The following is a 14410-nucleotide window of genomic DNA, read 5'->3' as shown; positions in this document are numbered from 1 at the left end:
ATATACTTCCCTTGAGCAATACTGGCTTTTGCTTCTGTTGAAAGAATGTTACTCTGCGATATTATCTCAGCAAATGTTGAAATTTTGGAATAAGCCTAAGCTGGGATACCACCTGTTTGGCTCAAACAGTTATTCCTCAGTGAGGAGTCTTGAGTAAATATGGTAAAGAATTTTGAGAACAGTATGACCTGATTTTACAGTTCAATTCCATACAACTTATCAAACAGGATTTTTTTTTTTTTTTTTCTATTTTTTGCCTGGAATTGTCACCAAGCTCTCATTGCTGGGAACAAAAACAGCAAATATCCAGTATTTGAAATTCAGCTATTTGGACCAACCATCTCTCCCCCAATAGTCTTCCTCCCCTTTAATGCAAAAAGAGGACTGAGAGAGGATAGAAAAAAAGCCTTTGGATAGGCAAAGAGGGAGAACTAAGGACATTCAAAGATTAATGAGCTAGTGAAAGAGAGAGGACAGATTTCATTTCCCATGAAATCACGAGTAAATTTTGGGAGCCAGCAGAGAGGGATAACAACATCTGTTTGCCTCACTTGCTCCACTACAGATCCTGCCCTGGTGCTACCGAGCCAGGGAAGGCATCCTGGGGACAGAATATGAAACGGCCAGGTATGGAAGAGTCAATTTTCCAAGAAGACAAAACAATCCTAAATGTGTATGTCTCTAACAACAAAGCTTCAAATACCTTGGGCAAAAGCTGATAGCTCTGAAAGGAGAAACAAATCCCCATCGTAGGTGGAAACTTGAAGGCTGTGTTCTCTCAGTAGTTGATAGAGCAAGTAAATAAAAAATCAATATGGATACAGAAACCATGGACAGCACTATCAAGCAAATTGACCTAAATGACATTTATAAAACACTCTACCCGACTGACTTGATTTGTAAACTTTCACTTAAAGCACAATAAAAATTATTAAAAAAAAAAAAAACTCTACCCAAAAACAGCAGAATGTGCACTATTTTAAGCATACAAGAAACATTCACTAAGATAGATCATTTTATGGGCCAGACCCTGACAAGAACAAACAAGTCTGTCTCAGAAGAAGTACAGCCAGCGTGCTTCTTGGAAGCCTGGATGGCAAGACTTCATCCTGAGTACTTTGAATATGTTATCAGGAGGGACCAGTCCTTGGAGAAAGACATGCTTGGTAGTGGGTCAGCGAAAGAGAGGAAGGCCCTCAAGGAGATGGACTGACACAGTGGCTGCAACAATGGGCTCAAACATAGGAATGATTGTGAGGATGCAGCAAGACCAGGCAGTATTTTGTTCTGTTGTATACAGGGTCCTTCTGAGTCGGAACTGACTCAATGGCAACTAAGAACAACATAAAAACAAAAAAATCTGAAGAAACATAAAGTGAATGAAATAATACCATTTTCTTTGACCACAGTGGAATTAAATTAGAAATAAGAGAAAGATATTTGAAAAAGTCCTCAAATATTTGGAAATTAAATGTAACACTTTTAAATAACTATGGATCAAAGAAGAAATCACAATGGAAATTAGAAAAAAAAATTTTTTATAGTTTTTATTGTGCTTTAAGTGAAAGTTTACAAACCAAGTCAGTCTCTCACATAAAAACTTCTGTACACATACTCCCAATTACTATCCCCCTAATGAGACAGCCCATTCTCACCCTCCACTCTCTCTTTTCGTCTCCATTTCACCAGCTTCTAACCCCCTCTACCCCCTCATCTACCCTCCAGGCAGGAGATGCCTACATAGTCTCAAGTATCCACCGGATCCAAGAAGCTCACTCCTCACCAGCATCCCTTTCCAACCCAGTGCCCAGTCCAATCCATGTCTGAAGAGTTGGCTTCGGGAATGGTTCTTGTCCTGGGCCAACAGAAGGTCTGGGGGCCATGACCACTGGGGTCCTTCCAGTCTCAGTCAGACCATTAAGTCTGGTCTTTTTACCAGAATTTGGGATCTGCATCCCACTGCTCTCCTGCTCCCTCAGGGGTTCTGTTGTGTTCCCTGTCAGGGCAGTCATCAGTTGTAGCTGGGCACCATTTAGTTCTTCTGGTCTCAGGATGATGTAGTCTCTGGTTCATATGGCCCTGTCTGTCTCTTGGGCTCATAATTACGTTGTATCCTTGGTATTCTTCACTCTCCTTTGATCCAGGTGGATTGAGACTCATTGATGCATCTTAGATGGCTGCTTGCTAGCATTTAAGACCCGAGACGCCACTCTTCAAAGTGGGATGCAGAATGTTTTCTTAACAGATTTTATTATGCCGATTGACTTAGATGTCCCCTGAAACCATGGCCCCAAACCCCTGCCCCGCTACACTGGCCTTCGAAGAATTCAGTTTATTCAGGAAACTTCTTTGCCTTTGGTTTAGTCCAATTGTGCTGACCTCCCCTGTATTCTGTGTTGTCTCTCCCTTCACCTAAAGTAGTTCTTATCTACTGTCTAATTAGTGAATACCCCTCTACCATCCTCCCTCCCTCCCACCTCTCGTAACCACAAAAGAATGTTTTCTTCTCAGTTTAAACTATTTCTCAAGTTCTTATAATAGTGGTCTTATACAATATTTGTGTTTTTGCAACTAGTTTCACTCAGCACAATGCCTACCAGGTTCCTCATGTTATGAAATGTTTCACAGATTCACCATTGTTCTTTATCGATGCATAGTATTCCATCATGTGCATATACCATAATTTATTTATCCATTCACCCATTGATGGACACCTTGGTTGCTTCCATATTATTGCTATTGTGAACAGTGCTGCAATAAACATAGGTGTGCATATATCTGTTTATGTAAAGGCTCTTATTTCTCTAGGATATATTCCGAGAAGTGGGATTGGTAGATTGTATGGTAGTTTTTTTTTTCTATTTCTAGCTTTTTAAGGAAGCGCCAAATCGATTTCCAAAGTGGTTGTACCATTTGACATTCCCACCAGCAGTGTATAAGTGTTCCAATCTCTTCACAGCCTCTCCAACATTTATTCTTTTGTGTTTTTTGGATTAATGCCAGCCTTTTTGGAGTCAGATGAAATCTCATTGTAGTTTTGATCTGCATTTCTCTAATGGCTAAAGATCCAGAGCATTTCCTCAAGTATCTGTTAACTACCTCAATGTCTTTTTTAGTGAAATGTCTATTCATATCTTTTGCCCATTTTTTAATAGGGTTATTTGTCTTTTTGTAGTTGAGTTTTTGCAGTATCATATAGATTTTAGAGATCAAGTGCTGATCGGAAATGTCATAGCTAAAAACTTTTTCCCAGTCTGTAGGTAGTCTTAACTCTTTTGGTGAAGTCTTTGGATGAGCATAGGTGTTTGATTTTTAGGAGCTCCCAGTTATCTAGTTTTCCTTCTGCATTCTAAATAATGTTTTGTATATGGTTTATGTCATATATCAGGGCTCCTAACATTGTCCCTATTTTTTCTTCCATAATCTTTATAGTTTTAGATTTTATATTTAGGTCTTTGATCCATTTTGAGCTCATTTTTGTGCACGGAGTGAGGTATGGGTCTTGTTTCATTTTTTTGCAGATGGATATCTAGTTATGCCAGCACGATTTGTTAAAAAGACCGTCTTTCCCCAATTTAATTGTTTCGGGGCCTTTGTCAAGTATCAACTGCTCATATGTGGAAGGATTTATGTCTGGATTCTCAATTCTGTTCCATTGGTCTATGCATCTGTCGTTGTACCAGTACCAGGCTGTTTTGACTACTGTGGTGGTATAATAGGTTCTAAAATGAGGTAAAGTAAGGCCTCCCACTTTGTTCTTTTTCAGTAATGCCTTATTTATCTGGGGCCTCTTTCCCTTCCATATGAAGTTGGTGATTTGTTTCTCCATCTCATTAAAAAATGTCATTGGGATTTGGATCGGAATTGCATTCAATGTACAGATGGCTTTTGGTAGAACAGATATTTTTATAATGTTAAGTCTTCCTATCCATGAGCAAGGTATGTTTTTCCACTTACGTAAGTCTCTTCTGGTTTCTTGCAGAAGTGTACTGCAGTTTTCTTTGCATAAGTCTTTTACATCTCTGGTAAGATTTATTCCTAAATATTTTACCTTCTTGGGGGCTACTGTAAATGGCTTTGATTTGGCGATTTCCTCTTCGATGTTCTTTTTGTTGGTGTAGAGGAATCCAACTGATTTTTGTATGTTTATTTCATATCCTAATACTCTGCTGAACTCTTCTATTAGTTTCAGTAGTTTTCTGGAGGATTCCTCAGGGTTTTCTGTGTATAAGATCATGTCATCTGCAAATAGAGATACTTTGACTTCTTCCTTGCCAATCTGGATGCCCTTTATTTCTTTATCTAGCCTAATTGCTTTGGCTAGGACCTCCAACAAAATGTTGAATAAGAGTGGTGATAAAGGGCATCCTTGTCTGGTTCCCGATCTCAATGGGAATGCTTTCAGGCTCTCTGCATTTAGGGTGATGTTGTCTGTTGGCTTTGAATAAATGCCATTTATTATGTTGAGGAATTTTCCTTCTATTCCTATTTTGCTAAGGGTTTTTATCATGAATGGGTGTTGAACTTTTTCAAATGCCTTTTCTGCATCAATTGATAAGATCATGTGGTTTTTGTCTTCTGTTTTATTTCTGTGGTGGATTACATTAATTGTTTTCCTAATGTTGAACCATCCCTGCATACCTGGTATGAATTCCACTTGGTCATGGTGAATTATTATTATTATTATTATTATTATTTTGATATGTTGTTGAATTCTATTGGCTAGAATTTTGTTGAGGATTTTTGCATTTACGTTCATGACGGATATAGGTCTATAATTTTCTTTTCTTGTGGTGTCTTTACCTGGTTTTGGTGTCAGGGATATGGTGGCTTCATAGAATGAGTTTGGTAGTATTCTGTCCTTTTCTATGCTCTGAAATACCTTTAGTAGTAGTGGTGTTAACTCTTCTCTAAAGTTTCGTAGAACTCTGCAGTGAAGCCCTCTGGACCAGGGCTTTTTTTTTTGTTGGGAGTTTTTTGATTACCTTTTCAATCTCTTCTTTTGTTATGGGTCTATTTAGTTGTTCTACCTCTGTGTTAGTTTAGGTAGGTAGTGTATTTCTAGGAATTCATCCATTTCTTCTAGGTTTTCAAATTTCTTAGAGTAAAATTTTTTGTAGTAATCTGATTCTTTTAATTTCAGTTGGGTCTGTTGTAATATCGCCCCCTCATTTCTTATTCAGGTTATTTGCTTCCTCTCCTGTTTTTCTTTTGTCAGTTTGGCCAGTGGTTTATGAATTTTGTTGATTTTTTCAAAAAACCAGCTTTTGGCTTTGTTAATTCTTTCAATTGTTTTTGTTTTCTATTTCACTTAGTTTGGTGCTAATTTTTATTATTTGTTTTCTTCCGGTGCCTGTGGGTTTCTTTTGTTGCTCTCTTTATATTTGTTCAAGTTGTAGAGATGATTCTTTGATTTTGTCGTTTCTTTTTTATGTGTGCATTTATTGATATAAATTGGCCTCTGAACACCGCTTTTACCGTGTCACAAAGGTTCTGATAGGATGTGTTTTCATTCTCATTGGATTCTATGAATTTCTTCATTCTATCCTTAATGTCTTCTATAATCCAGTCTTTTTTGAGCAGAGTATTGCTCGGTTTCCAAGTGTTTGATTTCTTTTCCCTTTACTGATTTCCACTTTTATGGCCTTATGGTCAGAGAAGATGCTTTGTAATATTTCAATATTTAAGGCTTGCTTTATGACCTAATACGTGATCTATTCTAGAGAATGTTCCATGTGCACTAGAAAAGAAAGTGTACTTGGTTGCTGTTGGGTGGAGTGTTCTGTACGTGTCTATGAGATCAAGTTGGTTGATTGCGGCATTTAGATCTTCCGTGTCTTTATTGAGCTTCTTTCTGGGTGTCCTGTCCTTCACTGAAAGTGGTGTGTTGAAGTCTCCTACTATTGTTGTGGAGCTGTCTATCTCACTTTTCAGTGCTGACGGAGTTTGTTTTATGTATCTTGCAGCCCTGTCATTGGGTGCATAAATATTTAATATGGTAATGTCCTCCTGGTATATTGTCCCTTAAATCATTGTATAGTGTCCTTCCTTATCCTTTATGGAAGATTTAAGCCTGAAGTGTGTTTTGTCAGAAATTAGTATAGCCACTCCTGCTCTTTTTTTGATTGTTGTTTACTTGATATATTTTCTTCCATCCTTTGAGTTTTAGTTTGTTTGTGTCTCTAAGTCTAAGGTGTGTCTCTTGTAGGCAGCATATAGACGGATCTTGTTTTTTAATCCATTCTGCCACTTTCTGTCTCTTTATTGGTGCATTTAGTCCATTTACATTCAGGGTAATTATGGATAGGTACGAATTTAGTGCTATCATTTTGATGTCTTTTTTTGTGTGTTGTTGACAGTTTCTTTTTCCCACTTAATTTTATGTGCTGAGTAGATTATCTTTCTATATTGTCCTTTCCTCATATTTGCTGTTGTTGATTTTGCTTCTGCTGAGTCTCTATTTTTTCTTGTATTTTATTTTGATGAGTAGGATAGTTTGTCTCCTTTTGTGGTTACCTTATTACTTACCCCTATTTTTCTAAATTTAAACCTATTATTTCTTTGTATCACCATATCTTCCTCTCCATATGGAAGGTATATGAATACATTTCTTAGTCCCTCTTTATTATTTTAATATTGTCTTCCTTTATATAATAACATCACTGTTACCCTGTTTTGAGCTTTTTTTTTTTTAATAATCTTGCTTTGTTATTTTCGATTTCCCTGTCTGGGTTGACTTCTGGTTGCTCTGCCCAGTGTTCTAGTCTTGGGTTGATACCTGATATTATTGATTTTCTAACCAAGGAACTCCCTTTAGTATTTCTTGTAGTTCTGGTTTGTTTTTATGAATTCCCTAAACTTGTGTTTATCTGGAAATGTCTTAATTTCACCTTCCTATTCAAGAGACAGTTTTGATGGATATATGATTCTTGGCAGGCAATTTTTTTTCCTTCAATTTTTTAAATATGTCATCCCATTGCCTTCTTGCCTGCATGGTTTCTGCCGAGTAGTCCAAGCTTATTCTTATTGGCTCTCCTTTGTAGGTGACTTTTTGTTTATCCCTTGTTGCTCTTATAATTCCCTCTTTATCTTTGGTTTTGGCAAGTTTGATTATAATATGTCTTGGTGACATTCTTTTAACATCTACCTTATGTGGAGTTCGATGAGCATCTTGGATAGGTATCTTCTCATCCTTCACAACATCCGGAAAGTTTTCTGCCAACAAATCTTCAACAATTCTCTCTGTATTTTCTGTTAACCCTTCCTGTTCTGGTACTCCAATCACTCATAGGTTATTTCTCTTGATAGGGCCCCACATTGATTCTTAAGGTTTCTTCATTTTTTTTATATTCTTTTATCTGATTTTTCTTCAAATGTATTAGTGCCAAGTGATTTATCTTCGAGTTCAGAAATTCTAGCTTCTACCTGCTCAATTCTGCTCCTCTTTCTGTTGAGTTGTCTACTTCTGTAATTTTATTGTTAATCTTCTGAATTTCTGATTGCTGTCTATGGATTTTTCCAGCTTATTAAACTTTTCATTAGGTTACTGAATAATCTTTCTAATTTCTTCAATCGCTTTATCTGTGTGTTTCTTGGCTTGTTATGTGTATTGTCTCATTTCCTTCCTGATGTCTTGAAGGGTTCTGTATATTAAACTTTTGTATTCTGCATCTGGTAATTCCAGGAATGCACTTTCATCTAGAAGATCCCTGGATTCTTTGTTTTGAGAGCCTGTTGAGGTGATCATGGTCTGTTTCTTTATGTGACTTGATATTGACTGTTATCTCTGAGCCATCTATAAATTATTGTATTAGTTTATGCTTGCTTACTGTGTCAGAGCTTCTTGCTTTGTTTTGTTTTGGTATACTCCTATGGGCTGCTTGAGTCAGCTAGCTTGATTATTTTCGACCTTGGATCTCTGATGTCCTGTTCCCAGATGGCTAGAGCTTTTATCAGGTATATCAGTCTAAGAGTCCATTCAGTTTTCTTTTATGAATTCAGCTCAGGTTTCCAGGTAGCTGATCATCAAGTGTGCGGTACAGGCTCTGTCCTCCAGTCTTAGAGGGGTAGGGGTGATTGGCGTATATACTAGTATCTGATTGCAGCAGGGGGTCACGCTCTGAACAAGGCAGGGGGCTAAGAACTGACCCCCGAGTGTCTCTGAGGACAGTGCATCCCTGTTTCCTAGATCGTGCAGGTGGGTGGGTTCTGCAGATGGACCATGGGCACCCAAAGTTTTTGGTTGTAAGGACTGGGAGGTATCAGTTATCTTTGGACCCCTGTCACGGGTGGCTGGGTGACCTAAGTGGAGCTACCAGTGCTTAGGTCCCTGATGTGGGTAGGTGGGGACCTTGTTTAATAGGCAAAGCATTATCAAATGTCAAACACCCACCTCTACACCACACAGCTGAAATGGTTGGAGTCTGCCAACAAGGGCCTATTTTCCCGAAAAAGGCCCACTCAGGTCCATGCAGAAGGGAAAGGTCCTCAAAGTCCACGGATGGTTTATGCCTGGACAGGAGCTGCTTCTGTCCTGAGCTCCCCTAGTTAGTAGAGCTAGCAAATTATCTTTTCCCCCAAATGCAAATTTTTTCCTTCCCGAAGGCTGGGAGAATGGCTCTAGGTGTTTAACAGGGCCTATCTCAGGCCCAGGGAATTCAACTGCGGAAGCTGGTTTGCGGGGGGGGGGGGGGCATTAAAATATACGCAAGTACTTAGCTTTTGCCGAAAGCGCCGTTATTCTCAGGTTCCGGAGGTATGAGTGGGCTGTGTGGCTGCCTGCTTCTGCCTGAGGAAACTGTGGCCGAAGGCTAGTACCAGCCTGCTGCCACCGCCGCTCCAGGAATTGTGCCTGAGGGCTCCCTGCGATTCAGGTCCAGTAACTCCTCTCCCCCTCTGAATGGTCTCTTCCTCCCCCTGCCCCTCGGTTTGTTTTCTAAGCTTGCTTTTGAAGCTCAGGGCTCCCAGCCTGTCACAAATGCACTCATTTCACTTGTTTTTTCGGGTCTTTGTTGTAAAGAGGGCTCACCAGACGATTCTGTCTATTCCGCCATCTTGGCTCTGCCTAAAAATATTTTTATTTGAATGAAAAAAATCACAATATATCAAAATTAGTGGAAAGAGCTCTGGCGGCACAATGGTAAAGCATTCAGTTGCTAACTGAAAGGTCGGTGATTCAAGCCCATCAGCCCCTCTGCCGGAGAAAGATGTAGCAATCTGTAGGGGGGAAATGCAGAACACAATTTCAAATTCTCATGGGCTCCATATTTTCTGGAGCCATGGAGACCGGATGAACCTCTGAAACTATTGCCCTGAGATAATCTTTTTTTTTTTTTTAACTAACTTTTATTAAGCTTCAAGTGAACATTTACAATTCCAATCAGTCTGTCACATGTAAGTTTACATACATCTTACTCCCATCTCCCACTTGCTCTCCCCCTATTGAGTCAGCCCTTTCAGTCTCTCCTTTCGTGCCAATTTTGCCGTCTTCCCTCTCTCTCTATCTTCCCATCCCCCCTCCAGTCAAGAGTTGCCAACACACTCTCCAGTGTCCACCTGATTTAATTAGCTCACTCTTCATCAGCATCTCTCTCCCCCTCGCTGACCAGTTCCTTTCATGTCTGATGAGTTGTCTTCGGGGATGGTTCCTGTCCTGTGCCAACAGAAGGTCTGGGGAGCACTGCTGCCGGGATTCCTCTAGTCTCAGTCAGACCATTAAGTATGGTCTTTTTATGAGAATTTGGGGTCTGTATCCCACTGATCACCTGCTCCCTCAGGAGTTCTCTGTTGTGCTCCCTGACAGGGCAGTCATCGATTGTGGCCGGGCACCAACTAGTTCTTCTGGTCTCAGGATGGTGTAGGTCTCTGGTTCATGTGGCCCTTTCTGTCTCTTGGGTTCTTAGTTGTTGTGTGACCTTGGTGTTCTTCATTTTCCTTTGCTCCAGGTGGGTTGAGACCAATTGATGTATCTTAGATGGTCGCTTCTTAGCATTTAAGACCCCAGACGCCACATTTCAAAGTGGGATACAGAATGTTTTCATAGTAGAATTGTTTTGCCAATTGACTTAGAAGTCCCCTCAAACCATGTTCCCTAGACCCCAGCCCCTGCTCCGCTGACCTTTGAAGCATTCATTTTATCCCGGAAACCTCTTTGCTTTTAGTCCAGACCAATTGGGCTGACCTTCCTTGAACTGAGTGTTGTCTTTCCCTTCACCCAAAGCAGTTCTTATCTACTGATTGATCAATAAAAAACCCTCTCCCTCCCTCCCTCCCCCCTTCGTAACCACAAAAGTATGTGTTCTCAGTTTTTTCTATTTGCCCTGAGATAATCTTTAACTCAAACCCTGAACCAAAAATATCCCTGAAGTCTTCTTAGAACCAAATAATACCTTAGTCTTTATAGTTTAGTAATGAATTAGTAAAGAATGTCTGCCTTGAGTACTGTGCACTTTTAAGATCTATCTATACGGGATCAAGTTGACAACAGCAACTTGAAAGATTAGATAGAATATTTAGGGGGCAGTGAGTTTATGGTGGAGCCCTAGTGGCGCAGTGGTTAAGAGCTACAGCTGTTAACCAAGAGATCAGCTGTTGAAATTAACCAGCTGCTCCCTGAAAACTCTGTGGAGCAGTTCTACTCTGTCCTATAGGGTCACTATGAGTTGGAGTCCACTCGATGGCAATGGGCTTGGTTTTAGGGAGTTTATGCTAATAGAGGAGGCACAACTCAGAAAAGGAGGGTGAAAATGGTTATACAACTTGAATAATGTCATCACTGTCACTAAACTGTACATGTAGAAAAAAAAATAAGTGCGACACAGCTAAAGTAGTACTTAGAGGGAGATTTACTGCATTAAATGCTTCTAGAAAAGCCTCATATAACCGCTCTGAGCTTCCTCCTTAAAAACAAGCCGAAGAAAAGGTATAACAAAGAGGAGAAATCAACAAAATATTAAAAAAGATGGAGAGAGGTAACTAATCAAAGAAACCAAAAGCCGGTTGTATAGCTTGGTAAAACTGATAAACCTATCGCCAGAGTAATCAAGGAAAAAAAAAAGATACAAATGACGAATATCAGGAATGAAAGAAGGAACGTCACTACAGATGCTACAGACATTAAAAGGATAGCAAGAGGATATTGTGAACATCCTTTTGCCAATACATTTGATAGCTTAAATGAAATGGGCAAAGTCCTTGAAAGAACATAATTACCAAAGCTCACTTAAGAAGAAATGTATTTTCACCAAAAAAAAAATAATAATGATAAAATAATTAAAAAAAAAGAAATAGCTTAAATATCCTAAGTCTACTACAGAAATTGAATACACAGTTTAAAATATTTCCATAAAGAGAACTCCAAGCCCAGATGACTTCACTGATAAATTCTACCAAACAATTAAGGAAAAAATTTTATCAATTTTACACAAAATCTTCTAGATATTGACAATCTGCCAGATATAGCCACCACAATTTTCATTTTTATGCTTAACAAGGGCTCCTTCATAGTCTGCCAGTAGAAATCTAATAGATAAAACCACAGCGAAACGAACCAGGGACCATCTTCCTCACAGAGGCCTTTGTTCTTCGTGGGGTTAGGTAACACAGTATTGACGATCCAGTAGAGCTTCATCACCAATTCGGAGCACCACTTCCTTGATGTTAGGTAATAGATGGATGATAACGGTGATATAATTATCATCATCATTGATGATATTTAGAAATATCTTTGCAGTTTAAAAGTCTGGACTCTCTGAACTGGCCCATTTAACATTTAGCACTAGTCTCTCTTCTTTTTCCATATTACGCTCCAAAAGGCTTTTTGGCCAAACTTGCGATTTTACTAAACAATTCCCAGATACACCTTAACACATGATTCTGAACACCAGCTGAACCCAAACAGTCTCTGAGGAAAATCTGTATGTGGGCAGATTTTTGCCATGTTTGACTTTACAGGTGAGAGATCCACGTGGGAAAATAAGAACACGTTTCATCACGTTTTCATAGTCAAAAACTATTTCTTCAAGGACAATGATGTACTGAGGTACATTGCTTTATCCATGGGTGAGTTCCTTTAAGCTACCAGGTAAAAAAATGCTAAATAAAAGAAGACCCTTAAAGATAAGCACTTTGAAAAATATTTTTTAAAATAGAGATTGGGCTTGCAATATGAAGCTGAGTATAAAGCCAAGCCCCAAGCCTCCTCAAGTCATGCCTCATAGGCCCTTTCATGTAGACAAAAGGCCTTCTGAGGATCTTAAGAGCATGCCTCACAGGCCCTTTTGGTTTAATAGGGCTTCTGAGAATCTTTAGGGTGATGTCCTATAGCAACCTTACAGAGAACCCTAAGTAGAGGAAATCTTATCTTGAGAAGATTTGAGAATGCAGCTTTGTCTAATTTTATGTATACATTGATACGTAAAAAGTCCACCAGGTTTTAAAACATCCGTCCAGTTTAGACTGAAAAGAACAGAGATAATACACAATGAAAAATCCACTCTCTGGGTGTTAACTGACAGCTCTGCGCCCATCTCTGAAGCAGGCTTTGAACTCTTTTTTTCCCAATGAAATGGCACTTCCGTATTTTCACTGTTCCTTGGGGTGCCATACTGCGACCTTAAGTTCCAGAAGAAACGATCCTTCTTACTTCACATTGTAGCCTTGAGTGAAAGGCAGTAGCTGAGTATTGCGATGATTCCAGTTGGGCACACTTCAGTTGCCCAGGCTGTCACTGATTAGTCCAGTACCTACTACGAGCCACAGAGCTGGGTGCTATCACGTACAGTTACAGCATAGCACGCTGGTTAAGAGCAATGTCTTCTAAATTTCTTCCAAATGACATAATTTTTCACCTGTTTTTAGCAAAATTAAAAAAAATAAAGACATTGTAGGGAGTTTTTTAATAAAGCTACATGCATTTGTTTCTGAAGTCTGAGTTTATGTTCTTTCTTACTTTTGTAACATTAAAAAAAAAAAAGCTGCCTTTCATGAAATGACAGTGATGACAGGCAGTATGATTTAGAGGTTTCTAGTTTAAATAGTTGGTTTTTAGTATTTTTAATGTCCTTCCTATGTAAAAAAAAAAAAAAAAGAGTTGGTAAGCTTATGTACCAATATACTTTTTAAAATTCTCCTGGTCTGTGAAACCCAAAAGCATAGGCATCCCTGGTTAGGAGTATGGGCTTGGGACTCAGTCAGTGCTAGGGTCGGTGTACTGGCTGCCATTCACTTGCTGTGTGATGTTGGATAGTTACTTAACCTCTATGTGCCTCAGTTTACTCATATAAAAAGAAGAGATACACACTAATCTCATAGGGCAATTGTGAGGATTAAATCAGATGAAACATTTAAAGTACTCGGAATTGCCTGGTATATGGTATGTGATCATATACCATTATTATTATTATTATCACATTTAACCCTCCCAATATCCCTGCAAAGTATAGGGTTCTCTCAGATGAGGAAACAGAAGCACAGGGAAATTTCTCACCGTGCCAAGACCATATGGCTAGAAGGTAATAAAGCCATTATTGGGACTGAGCTCTCTTGCACTGTGAATTATCTCCCCATTAGAAAAAGGGAAAAACTGTACATATCCCCATGGTGCAGGTTAACTTGCTCTTTTATAATTTCAGAGGGAAAGGGGAAATCTTAGAGTTATCTTTGAATCTCTTTGAAGGCTTTTTTTTCCTCAACATCCTAACAGTCACTAATGTTCCTTCAAAGTAAGGATCGGCTGGACCCAAAGTGGCCTACGTCTGCATGCCCATATCCAGTTGGACAGAGACGGTCAACCAGAGATCAGAGCCAAGGAAACAGCACCACACATCGTGTTCTAGGTGTGACGAAAGGCTACACACAAGAAAACAAGTCTCAGGAACAGCCCACCAGAAAGGTCAGCCTCAGAGCATGCTACCATTGGGGTGGATGAAAATTAAAAGCTTGCCTCAAAGGTCCCTATGAGATCATACGCCAGAGGGCAGAGTCCTCAAAAATAACCTATGCTACAAAAACAACAGGCAGATGGTAAGATTTCTGGAGGTTTTTATTTTCTTTCTTAAATGTGTTGTCTAAATATTTTATGAGTCTATAAAAACTTATAAAATGAAGTTTTGTTATTAAAAATTAGAAAGAATACATTAAAAAAAATGTAGAATGACACATAACAGAGTGATTGAAAGACCACCCAGTCAACTTCTTTGAACTGGGGCCTCACTGCTTGCCTTCCATACCCCACCCCGCCAACTCACCCAAACCACCAAACAAGCTCTCCATCCTGTTCTAGTTTCATCCATCTTGATCCCATTGAAGGATGCCATTCCTACGTATGTGGGGAGTCCTGGCTTTGTTCTGGTCTATCTTTAATGACAACAGTTCAGGCCTCTGGATTAAAGCTCACGGCTTTAGTCTCACT

This window comes from Loxodonta africana, chromosome 9 (assembly GCF_030014295.1).
Source record: "Loxodonta africana isolate mLoxAfr1 chromosome 9, mLoxAfr1.hap2, whole genome shotgun sequence".
NCBI classification, from domain to species: Eukaryota; Metazoa; Chordata; class Mammalia; order Proboscidea; family Elephantidae; genus Loxodonta; species Loxodonta africana.
This window is presented reverse-complemented; position numbering follows the sequence as displayed.